The 11,402-nt window shown below is 32.9% G+C and overlaps 1 long non-coding RNA gene across 1 annotated transcript in view; it reads right to left on the bottom strand.

The window, feature by feature from the left end:
• Positions 1–10,505, bottom strand: part of LOC136274647 (uncharacterized) — a 14,279-nt gene extending 3,774 nt beyond the window's left edge. Inside the window, exons 1-5 of the long non-coding RNA XR_010713086.1 lie at positions 9,513–10,505; positions 6,091–6,286; positions 5,328–5,389; positions 4,232–4,291; positions 3,505–3,567 (exon numbers count right to left, since the gene is read on the bottom strand). This is a non-coding gene — a long non-coding RNA (uncharacterized lncRNA). The remainder of the gene's footprint in view (positions 1–3,504; positions 3,568–4,231; positions 4,292–5,327; positions 5,390–6,090; positions 6,287–9,512) is intronic.
• Between the last annotated feature and the right edge of the window lie 897 nt (positions 10,506–11,402).

The raw sequence follows: 11,402 nt of genomic DNA, 5'->3' as shown, positions 1-11,402 counted from the left end.
AGCTCGTCCAAAAAATATTGACCACTCAATATTTTTTTTTGTTATATTCAGTAGTATATTATCACTATATAACTCTATATAGACGAATAGTCAATAAATGTAATATTAGCTCGCCCGAAAAATATTGACCAGTCAATATTTTTTTGATATTGACCGGCTAGGAATAATATCTAGAGAACATTCCCTCTATTTCAAATAATCGCCTCTGATTTGAGGATTCGTAAACTATGACGTAAATAACTTTTCGAACGCGCAATGTGACGGTTTGCGATCATAACGGATGTAAGGATTTGCGAAGTAGTGTGAAGTAAAATCAGGTAGAACATCTGTATGTTAATTCTTACGGTGGGTGGAATATCACCAGTGATCGTTTGATGCTGAGGATATTTTGGAAATGAACTTTGCACAAAATTGAATTCGCGAATTCTTTGTTGAGGTGAGAAAATTACGGCGATCTGTTTTCAGTTACTTTATTAAATTTTGGTTTGTTTCTTCATAAAACAAAACAAATGTTGACTGTGTTTTTGGGCAACATTGATTATATCAGCCCCCTTGGGACGAAAATATTGCCCTCTGCTTCGCGTCGGGCAATATTTCGTCCCTCGGGGGCTAATATAATCAATGTTGCCCTCAACCACAGTCAATATTTGTATAATATTGACCGGCTAGGAATAATATCTAGAGAATATTCTCTCTATTTCAATTAATCGCTTCTGAATTGTTGATTCGTAAACGATGATGTAAATAACTCTTCGCGACTCCAAAACAAGGTGACGTCATAATAGACAGTCAGTAAAGGCAAGTAAACAACGGAAGCGCAATGCGACGGTTTGCGATCATAACGGATATAAGAATTTGCAAATTACTGCAAGTGAAATCAGGTGGAACATCTGTATGTTATTTCTTACGGGCAGTGGAATATCATCAGTGACAGTTTGATGCTGAGGATATTTTGGAAATGAACTTTGCACAAAATTGAATTCGCGAATTCTTTGTTGAGCTGAGAAACTTACAGTGATCTGTTTTCAATTACTTTCTTTAATTTTGGTTTGTTTCTTCATATAACAAAACAAATGTTGACTGTGTTTTGGGGCAACATTGATTATATAAGCCCCCTTGGGACGAAAATATTGCCCTCCGCTTCGTGTCGGGCAATATTTCGTCCCTCGGGGGCTAATATAATCAATGTTGCCCTCAACCACAGTCAATATTTGTATAATATATCTGAGCATATATTATATGAATTATGTGAATTATCCATCTCTGACACATTGGCATGTGTTTTGTAATATAGTATGCCTAGCATTCATACCATGTGAATCTAACAGTCATTTAATCACAGATCTATTGGCCTTTTCTACATGTTCTGACTACATATGAGATATTAATAACATATTACTTATTAGTATAAGAGTAAAAACCAAACAAATCAAAGATAACAAAGCTCACCGATACCAGGTATCATCTTTGTGAGACCACCTTTATCATATTATATGAAAATCATAGTAAATGATCTTTGATATTCATGTATACTAATTTGACACAATATCATGTATCATATGTTAATAATAGTTTGATAATCATATGTTCATTTTATAAGGTATTGTAAGATACAATGTTTTTCAACACAATAATATAAAATACAATATTGCATCCTATGATACTATACAATATATGTCATATGATACAATACTGTAAAATATAATGATACATATATATTATTATAACGGTAACTTGATCCAAAGGGGCGGATCATGTCGAGTTACCAGGTGCGGATCACCAGATCATATGAAACACGAAGCGTCAAACTTTCATTACTAAATACATGTTTTGTATCAGCCCTCGACCAATATCATCCTCCGGGCCTTCTGCCCCTGGGCTGATATTGGAGTCTCGGGCCGATACTTGCTGTGATATGGAAAAGAATATGTATTATTCTCTATTTAATGCTGGTATCATATAAAACAATGGTGTTTCATATCCTACAATACTTTATCATTGGAATCATGTTATATCATTGGAATCATGCTATATCATTTCACAATAATAACATCTATCGAAAAAGATTGTGTGAGGTAGAAGGTTTTTTTTAGCATTCTTGATAATGGAGATCAGGCTCTTCATCAGAAGATACCTCTGCAATTTATTTGTATTATAGTTAAATCAACTATGCAAGTTTGAAATAGTTCTATTATATCCTAAAAATGTGACCTGTTCCTAAAAACTAAACCGCATCCAGCATCTAAAACTTATGACTCAGATTCAGCATTCGAGCCTGCTAAGTGCATATATCATAAAACACACCATCCATGTAAGTTTGGTGAAGTTAGGACAAGTAATAACTAAGATATAATCATTAGAGGGCACCTGCTCAAATAACTTTAACCTCATTCAGCATCCAAAACCTATGGCTCAAATGCATCAGTATTACAAGACGCACCATCCATGCCATCTTCCCTAGCCAAGGGTTTCTGATCTGCACCGCTTTTCACAAACCCTTGGCATATTGTGCTATCAAAAGTCAGGATTTTTTCGTCACTATTTAAATCAAAGATGCCGTACTATAACATACCTGATGCAGTTATGGCAGCCTCTGTAGACATTGATATTGACAAGTTACCCAGTGTATTCAATAAAAAGGAATAATGTGAAATGTTACATATGGATTGAATTCATTCGAAAGGTGATCAAAAGACTGTGAGTGGTAAATCCTCAATCTACGAGTGCACACCTCTGTTGATAAACAATATAGTGTACTTTTTTTTGCACCATTGAATAATCGATACATGCATTATGAAGACTCAAACAGAAAGACGAGAAAAATAAGGGTTTTGAGCTATTCATAGTAGAGACACTCGTGAATAAACATAAGGAAAACATTGTTGATTAAATCAGATATGCTTTGTAGTTTTTGATTGGTCGAACGGTTTCAGTAAACCCCAATCAAAATCCTGGAAAAAAAAACGAACTTTTGTTAGCACGATATGCCAATGGTTGTGAGAAGTGGTGCGGATCAGAAAACCTTGGATAGCAAAGATGCATCCATGCAAGTTTGGTGAAGTTAGGACCAATAGTAACTTAGAAATGGCTATCAAAGGGCACCTGCACCAAAAAATTGAACCTGATCCAAAAACCTTAACCTCCTCCAGCATCTGAAATTCATGGCCAAGATTCAGCATCCAAGTCTTTCATGTCCATAATTAGGTCCAGATGCATCATCCTTGCAAGTTTGGTGAAGATAGGACAAGTAATAACTTAGATACAGGGCCTGCATAAAAACCTTAACAAGATCCAGACGCCAACGCCAATACCGTGGGTATAGCATAAGCCCCCCCCCCCCCACCCCCACTTTGTCTCGGTGAGCTGATTATGAAATCCTATTACCCCTCTTAAGCAGACACCTTAACTTGTGTCCACCAAATACTGTATAATATATATAAATATATATTCATATTAAAATATTTGAGACAGAATATTAAAGAGAGACATTCATTTTTAACTTACATTAACGTCTCCATCTAAAACATACTCTCCAGCTTTCTCTGCTTCTTGCTCCAGATCCACTTGCTACAAAAAACATCCCATTAAGTTAATAAATAGGTTGGAGATACCAAACTTGGGTACAGTACTAATCAAACCCAAGTTTACAGAATGTAACCCAGACTAAACCCAGATTTACTTTCGGAGTTTACTCCGGATTAATTAGAGTGGACCCAAAGTAAACTAGAGAGTAACTTCTGTCGAAAGAACCCTAAGGCAGACGCTACATGAGTATTTGGAATATACAAGGGGTGGGCATTACAGGCAGTAAAATAATTAGATAAAAGACTTGACTGCTTCACATTTCAATGTTTAAAGAGAACTATGAAAGCAAACCGCGAGTTAACCCAAAGTAAATACTGAGTGAACCCAAAGTAAACCCCAACTGTACACAAATTTCCAAAAATAAACCAGAAGTAAACCCCAAATTAATATCGAAAGTAAACCTTGGGTTTACTCTGGTGTAAGGTTGGGTCTGATCAATAGTGTAATTATAATGTTTACCGGGTAATTTTCACCATTCTACACTTGCATTTTCTGACTACATATGAGATACAGGATTAATTACATATATTTATTATGGGTGTAAAATTATTAAATCCTATTACCCCTCTTAAGCAGACACCTTCACTTGTGTCCACCAAATACTGTTTATATATATATAGTTGATACTAAAATATCTTTAACTTACCTCAACATCTCCATCTAACTCCTCTCCAGCATTCTCTTAACATTGCTCTAAATCCATTTGCTACAAAAAAACACCCCAGTGGAGTTAATCATTATGTGAATTACCAAGCTTGGGTACAGTACCAATCAAACCAAATCTAATAGAAAGTAAACACAGACTTAACCCTAGGTTTACTTTCGGGGTTTACTCCGGTTTACTAGAGGGGACCCAGAGTAAACCCAAAGTAAACTAGAGTTTCCCCTGCCAGAGGTTGACCCCCGAGACAGATGCTACATGTGTATTTGGAATTTACAAAGGATGGGCATTATAGGCAGTAACATAATTATATAAAAGACTGGTCTGCTTCACATTTCAATGTTTAAATAGAACCATAAAAGCAAACGTTAGTAAACCTAAAGTAAACCCCGAGTAGACCAAAAGTAAACCCCATCTGGACAAACATTTACTAAAAGTAAACCTCGAAAGTAAACCTGGGGTTTAGTTAGAGTTTGCTCTGGTGTTAGGCTGGGTCTTGTCGGTACTGTAGTTATAATGTATACTGGGTAATTTTCACCATTCTGAAGTTGTATTTTCTGACTACACATGAGATACAGGATTATTACTATTTAGGAGTAAAATAGTTAATTCCTTTTACCCCTCTTAAGCAGACACATTAACTTTTGTTATACTTTCATGTTAAATACTGAAATCTGATTGGTTTAGACGCAATTCATAATCTGTTCTATTACCTTCAGCGTTAGCAACGGGTAACATTACGAATTGTTACATGCGCGAAAATCATGCGCGTACGGTTCGCCTTAGAATTCACGTTATTCCTATCTTAAAGCAGTGATGTTTTCTTTAAAATTAAGACATTCAGTATAACAAAATAAATAGTGCCTGTTTCGGAGGATAACAGTTGAAATTGACACCCCCGAAAACCACTATCAACCTCCGCTTCACGTCGGTTGACAATGGTTTTCTCGGGGTGTCAATTTCAACTGTTACCCTCCCAAACAGGCACTATTAATATAATGTCCACTAGATACTTTATTTATATATATTTGATATTAAAATATTTGTAACAGAATACGAGAGACATTCATTCTTAACTTACCTCAACATCTCAATCTAACACCTCTGCAGCATTCTCTTCTCGTTGTGCCATCTTAGAAATTACTGTTGAGTAAATCAAAATAAAGATAATATTCTCTGCACTATAATCATTGATTTTTCTAATTCTCATATTTGACATTATTCTGGTTTTTTTAAACCAAACTGATGTCCATTTGAAAAAAATCAACCTGCTAGTTATACTGTAAATTCCTTTTATTACGCGAGTACTCGTGGTTTCGGATCAAATCGCGAGAATATAAAATCGCGAACACGGAATTTCCATCCTTATTTCTTATAGTTTTCAACTCTTAGAAAATAATAGCAAGATTTTAAAATCCGCGAAGGGTGCTTCTCGCGATTTTACGTGAATATTAATTCCTCGCAGTTAATTAGGAATCTACAGTATACAGATGATAAAAGATAAAATTTTCACTCCTAAATAAATACCTCAACCCTCACCCATGCCAATCAAACAGAATATTTAACTTAGTTCGAACAAGTTGAGATATTGTTTAACTTAGCTACACATTTCTAGAAAATTTATCCATGCAGTATATTTAAAATTAATTGAATCTACAGACAGAAAGAAAGACATGGGGGCGGCAAACATATTAAAGATTTAAAACAATTAACATTAAAATACATCTTCAAAAAATTTCAATGTTTTTCTTTTTCTTTTTCATTATTCATGTTATTAATCAATTACAAGTACCGGTAAAACATTTCAGTTTCTCCATGATGTTAGATAAAATAATATATTTTACCTTGCTCCTCCACCAAAGGTTCTCTTTATCTCCATAATTGTATTGAATCTATTCCCTTGGCTGTATATTCTTCACAGCATACAGACAGAGGTCCTCTTTGTCATTAAAGACATTCAGCTTCATGACCAAATTAGCATCTTTGTTTGTATCATTGGTGAAATGACTAATGCTGTTAGTAACACCCTCTGCATCAATGCTAAAACAAAAATTTGAACAATAGATAAAAAATGTAATCCTGAAAAAATTCTGAGGAAAATGAATTGCACTTTTATTTTAGATTTTCCAGCAACTGTGTTTGCATGTTTGAGGACTTTCTATGATGGTTGGGGGCTAACAATGTTTTCTATCTTCTACATGCATACATGCTAACCTCCTGTGATGAAAAAGAGGTAGATTAAGAACCCGAAAGAGATGGCATTGCACATGGCCTTTTTGTATATAGTATATTTTAAAGCATATAGTTTTATATACTATTTATGTAAATAGAGATTCTTATTAGTAATTAAGGATATCAACTGAAATATAAAAGACTTGACAAATTTAGCAATATCAACAAATGCCCCCCCCCCCCAAAAAAAATAGTAATCATTTACCATCAAACTGATAAAGCAATTTTATTTTTTGGAGGAAAAAAATCTTTGTGTGCCGAGACTTTAACAATTGCCATTGTTTAGTAAAAATAGGTTAAGTTATCAAAATTTTACAAAAAAGAGAAGTAAGAACTTCATTCTCTCCCAAGTTATTATTGAAATTGATAAAAGGGTATACATCCAAGATATCTTTATTGACAAATTATCATTTTTCACTCAATAAAGTTCACAGGAACAAAAACAAAAATCTTACGGAGATTTATAATGGGAAATGTTTAAATCTTTTTACCATTTGGAGCTCATTTGGAATACCTCACACAATTTTTCAATGTTTCTCCTTGGTAAAGATAATATTGACATGTCTAATGAAATCACTATAAGTGGTTTCTTTCATCTTTTAATGTAAAACACACATGCTTGAAAACTAATCATTCAAATGACTTATAAAAGCGTACTATGTATGAACCAGACTCAATTCATGCTCTAATTTCAAACATGAGAAAGTTTCTGGACCACAATGGCTTCCATAACATGGCTATCAAAACAACGTATGTATTTTGAAGAAAAGCGGTAGATTTCCTAATGAAAGCAGTAAGTGGGTAACAGACTCAGAGGTAAAAAGCTGTAGACTTCCGCGAAAAGCGATAGAGTTAACATGTATGCCTTCTATCAATTAAGTTACGAACAAGAAAATGATAAAGATCCGTAGGAAGAGGGAATTTTTACAAAAAAAAAATCGCTTTTGGCACATATTGTTTTTTTTAGGTTTACGAACCACAAAATTGTGAAGTTCTGTTTGAGGACAACATTTTTTTACATCATCTTTATTCTAATAATATTAAATGAATGGCAACTTCATGATTGTGATGTGATGATCAAGTGTAGCATGAGATGTAGCATACCGGTATGTGAAAAGTATGTAATCTGTGAAACATATCACTGAAAAAGTACAATAGAATATTAGACATACAGCTTTGAATGTTCATTTGTCATTTTATAGGGGTCGATACATTTTTCATTATACATGTAAGAATGTTTAGTTATAGTTGTATCATATAAACATTTTAGCTTGGTACAAATAGTTTTCCAATTTGTTTGTTAAGGGTAATCTTCGTTAATACCAATGAAACAAAATTTCATATAAAATGGTTGAAATAAGGAATTCTATAAATAAATGAATAGTCAGAGGTGTTAAGCATGGACATTATCAATAGATAATGTTGCTTTAGAATATGTTAACTTTCTTTAAATAAATGATATTAGAATTTCATTTTATTCTAGCTGCGTTTTGGATGCTTGGTGACCGGTTTCTTTCCACTTGCAACGCATCGACATCACATGCATTAATTTAAATTACATATCAGTCTGACAAGATAGTTTCATCTTTTAAAGTTGTTGATCTCGGCATTTCCCAGCCCCGCGAAAAAATTTCAGACTAAACCAGGCCATAATAAACACAATTAAACCTCAGTTTAATGTGTACATTTTCTCATGCCATATTTGACAGGAAGTTGTTGCCTTACAATATTGATCCCGATATGAAATCACCAAAAATCTAAATCCCATCAAAAATTTGCTGTCGTGGGGAAAAGATCTCTTTTGTAATTTTATATTTTTTCCTAAAAACTCAGAAAACCAAGTGGCGGGTTTGTAAACCTAAAAACAAAAAACGCTGTTCGTCTTGTCAGACTAAATACCAGTTCATGTAAATATCTTGGGTTGAAGATAGTCAACATTTCACTGGGAAACTAGTGTGTAATTAGTTATACAAGCCCACTCTGAGAGTACTGCAGCATAAGCAATACACATACCCTACTGGTTTGTAATATCAGAGACATATATAACATGTACAGTATATGTCCCTGGTAATATTTTATGAAATTAAGCTTCATATATTTTTTTTAAATAAGAGATAAAGAACAGAGCAAATTCAAATTATATATTCTACTCTAATATTAAAAACAGACTTAATTTTACTCTTATTAAATGTAAAATATTTTCTTTCGGATTGTTTAGTTTAATGATAATATTTGACATGTTATACTAGGAGACAACAGGACAGAGGAAATTCAAACTATGCAGTTGATATTGAAATAAAATACAAAGTGGACAAAATAATATTCTTTAATTTATCTCGGGCAATATAGCCAAGTCCATTAAGTATCCGCTGGTAGAAATTTGTGAAAAAAATGGCCTCGTCTTCTGTACCCCGAATCAAGCCAAAGAGGATAGCCCAACCCCGATAACGAACCCGATTGTAATAATTCAAAAAAATGTACACACATTACTTGACACTATTTTACAGATCTTATTTGTTAGAAGTGATAAAAGAAATGATACAAGTGATGCCTGATATTGCTATTGACCGCATACCATGATACTATACATACTGGACTCGTTTATTCACTAAACACACAGAACCACAAAAAATCTTCAAAATTCCCACTACGTAATACATATAATATTATTATAATACATATATAGAACACATTTTCATGTTATGTTATTGAAATTCAAGATAAAATGCTATAAATTACAAGATATTTACCCAGACGAGGTTCAACATCCATTCAGTGAACCGAAAATTATTACCTCAAGAAACAGAAGAGTTCCTAAATATAACCACCAACCCCTCCTTTTTGAACACAAACTTGATAATTATCCAAATTATCAATAGATTATTTTTAATATGATTTAGGTAATATTCTATAATTTAACAAGCAGCCTCTTGCGACATAACAGTAGTGAGACAACTCAACATCGCTATAACGTTAGGTACATGTACACATCAGGGCCGGGGCATGCTTGTTTACATTTCATAAATGTACCTACCTTTTTCTTTATCGTTTTCTAGGACTGCTTTCAGCTGAAAACGTATACATATTATGCATAAAATTATTACGAACACGAGGTTATTTAACTCTTTAACGTTACACTAGATTAGCTAATATTTACAATAGGCCCTACATCTTTTTGTGGTGACGCCAAAATCAACCATGACGTCATATTATCTAACATGTAAAACCTACTGTTTTGAAATGCATGCATCTCATAGAATGAGTTTTCTCTTGACTTAAAACTGCAAATATTTTGTTTTAATTTAATTATTTATTAATCAGTTTTGATGTATTATTGTTTAACTTTGTTAAGTCCTTGAAATGTTTTCCTCAATTCAACATGTTTTTTGTCGTCATATTTCATGAATAGAGTGTGACAACAAATAAAATTTACTGTTTAAAAGTATAAATATCAAGAAAACAAGATAACAACTTAGTAAGCTAGTCTAAATAAGCTTGATCCTACTTACGCATCTCTCGTAACTCAAAACAGCCATGTTTGTTCGGAAGCCCTCGCAACCCATCGTAAAAAACCGAAGTGCATTTTCGGACAAAAAATATATCTCAAATGAAGACTTGGCACGGTGGCAAATATATCGACTTTTTTATCATAACTTTTTTTTCGGAAAAAACCATGGGATTCGATAAAACATGATCTTAATTGACAAAAAAGGTTTAAAAACATGAAACATACTCTTAAAAAGTATGTTTTTTATCCAGTTAAACATTGTCCACCAAAAGGGTATGCTGCGTATTTGTAAAAACATACATTCAACATTTTAAATGATGTTTCATTCTGACCAATAATAAACAATTTACACAAAAAGTATTTCCATGAATTAATTGTGTATAGTTTTTGCATAAAAATGGTAAACAAAGTTAATTAATAATAAAAGCAACGTTAATTATTGCTTTTGAAATCAGGCAGACCCGTTTTTGTCTGCCTTAATTTGAGGTCTGCCTAAAGGTTATTCTCAAATACTTGATGTCCACATAATCTGTATAACATATATGTATATATATATATATATATATATATATATATATATATATATATATATATATATATAGTTTACAATTTTTTTTTTATCCATGGATCTAAAGTATAAATAATCCGAGAGTATACCGACTCTTGCTATTCCCACCACCCCGCTAATGAATTAATGTTGTAAGTTAATCAAACACAAATCATAAAAGCAGGGGTAACAGTCAGATGTGACTGGATTATGGTTTAAATACATGAGACTCCATTGCATGTTATTAAGGCCTTTGGTAATCAGGTCGCCGCCAGTGCCTGTTGACCTCTTCTTTTTATTGATTTTATCACATATAATATCTTTTTCAGCGTATTTTTCTGATGGTTTTGATGATGTACAGTGGCTTTGTACTTACAAGTATGAGCACAGAATCCTTTGTCCAGGGACCTGCTTGGTTTTTTGAGTATGCTGTGTATATTTGGAGATTGGGAGATGTTCTAGAAGAGCTTCATGGCTATTATTTCGTAAGCTTCGTTCTTCATAATATCCTTATTTGATTAGTAGTACTGATTAAACAATATTTCATATAACTAAGTCAATAAGTCGTAATATTTAAAAACTTTGCAAGTTTGAAATATTTTGTTTCAAACATAAACAAAGACGTCTGGAAATGCAAACAAGATCTAGACAAATCTTTACAATATATGCTTTTCAGAAAGAAAAAAATCATAAGGTTTTACTAAAGAACAAATTAAAAAAAAAAATACCACATTTCACCTCGTTGTTATATTATCAAAAGTGATCATATTTTTCTTTAACACATAGTTTATGGCTGTGTCAATACTTTTTGGTATACGGGCATTTAAAACAGAGTTAAACAAAGTTTTATGAAAAAAAACATGGTTTTT

Source organism: Magallana gigas, chromosome 1 (genome assembly GCF_963853765.1).
Source record: "Magallana gigas chromosome 1, xbMagGiga1.1, whole genome shotgun sequence".
NCBI lineage: Eukaryota > Metazoa > Mollusca > Bivalvia > Ostreida > Ostreidae > Magallana > Magallana gigas.
Note: the sequence above shows the minus strand (reverse complement) of the source record. Positions and strands in the feature narration are given on the sequence as shown.